The sequence below is a fragment of the Trichechus manatus genome, unplaced genomic scaffold, assembly GCF_000243295.1.
Source record: "Trichechus manatus latirostris isolate Lorelei unplaced genomic scaffold, TriManLat1.0 scaffold00156, whole genome shotgun sequence".
Lineage (NCBI taxonomy): Eukaryota > Metazoa > Chordata > Mammalia > Sirenia > Trichechidae > Trichechus > Trichechus manatus.
The window spans coordinates 2,592,602-2,594,468 of NW_004444092.1; the positions used below are offsets into that span (position 1 = coordinate 2,592,602).

General features: G+C 42.4%; 1 protein-coding gene across 1 annotated transcript in view; it reads left to right on the plus strand.

The window, feature by feature from the left end:
• The window catches only part of ASNS (asparagine synthetase (glutamine-hydrolyzing)), a 22,369-nt gene that overhangs the window by 3,782 nt on the left and 16,720 nt on the right, over window positions 1-1,867 (plus strand). The gene's annotated exons all lie outside the window — the stretch shown is intronic.

The following is a 1,867-nucleotide window of genomic DNA, read 5'->3' on the forward strand; positions in this document are numbered from 1 at the left end:
TTTTTGTGAGTTAGAATTTTGTTCTACATTTTTCTCCAGCTCTGTCAGGGATCCTCTATTGTGATTCCTGTCAGAGCAGTCCGTGGTGGTAGCCAGGCACTGTCTAGTTGTGCTGAACTCAGTCTGGTGGAGGCTCTAGTACTTAAAACACAGGACATTTGGATGATGAACATTTTGTATCTTCTGTCAGCCTAAAATGTTTCATTTACTATAAAGCCAGAATATCTGATATCGGATTATATTGTGTTTTGTTTTTAGAATTTCTTGGATCACATTTGAATAAATCACTTAGAGGTAAGCTAGAAGTTGTAAACTGCTTTCGAGAGCTGTATATCTTAATATTACACTTTAGCAATATGTATGATCTTCCCTTCTACCTGTTATATTCTACCTGCAGTTAGTATAGGTAAAGAGGGCATTTAATTGTCAAGAGACTCATGAGGAGCCTGCATTAATCTGGAGGGTCTTTGAGGGCCTTCGAGACTCTAGGGTGGAGAGAGTGGGGCTGGGATCTATGGCTAGGTTGGAGCCAGTCTGGATGTTTGTGTGTATCTTGGGAGCAAACCTAAGAATACAAGGACGGAATGGCACCGGGGTGCCTCCAGGTCTAGCAAACCACCAAATCGAAATCCTAAGGTGGGAGGGATGCAGGCTTTAGCTGGGTGCTGAGCTGTTTTAACTGGCTAGATGTAAAGGTCATCTTTTTTTTTGAATGCCTGTAAGTAAGTTAAATGATTCTCTAATCCTTCTGCCTGCAGTTTAATGGAAAATTGCTGCAAGTTGTTGTTAGGTACTGTCGAGTCAGTTCCCACTCATAGTGACCCTGTGTACAACAGAACGAAGAAGTGTCCAGTCTTGCACCATTGTCACAATTTTTGCTATGTTAAAGGCCATTGTTGCAGCCTCTGTCAGTCCATCTCGTTAAGGGTCTTCCTCTTTTTCACTGACCCTCTACTTTACCAAGCATGATGTCCTTCTGTAGGGACTGGTCCCTCCTGATAATATGTTCAAAGTACATAAGACAAAGTCTCACCATTCTTGCTTCTAAGGAACATTCTATCTGTACTTCTTCAAGACAGATTTGTTTGTTCTCTCGCCAAATACCAAACCACACCCATTGCCGTCAAGTTGAGGCCGATTCATAGTGACCCTATAGGACAGAGTAGAACTGCCTCTAGGGTTTCCAAGGAGTGGCTGGTGGATTCAAATTGCCAGCCTTTTGGTTAGCAGTTGTAGCTGTTAACCATGAGCCACCGGTGCTCCGAACCACACCTGATGCCGTCGAGTTGATTCCGATTCATAGCCACCCTATAGGACAGAGCTGAAATGACCCATAGGGTTTCCACAGAGTGGCTAGTGGATTCAAACTGCCGACCTTTTGGGTTAGCAGCCAAGCTCTTAACTACTGTGCCACCAAGGCTTCTGTTCTTCTGGCAGTCCATGGTATATTCGGTATTCTTCACCAGCACCATAATTCAAAGGCGTCAATTTTTCTGTCTTCCTTATTCATTGTCCAGCTTTCACATGCATATGAGGTGATTGAAAATACCATGGCTTGGGTCAAGTGCACCTCACTCCTCAGAGTAATAGCTTTGCTTTTGAACATTTTAAACAGGTCTTTTGCAGCAGATTTGCCCAATGCAGTATGTTGTTTGATTTCTTCTGCTCCTTCCATGGGTGTTGATTGTGAATCTAAGTAAAATGAAATCCTTGACAACTTCAGTTTTTTCTCTGTTCATCATGATGTTGCTTATTGGTCCAGTTGTGAAGATTTTTGTTTTCTTTATGTTGAGGTGCAATCCATACTGAAGGCTGTAGTCTTTGATCTTCATGACTAAGTGCTTCAAGTCCTCTTTAAACAAGTAAG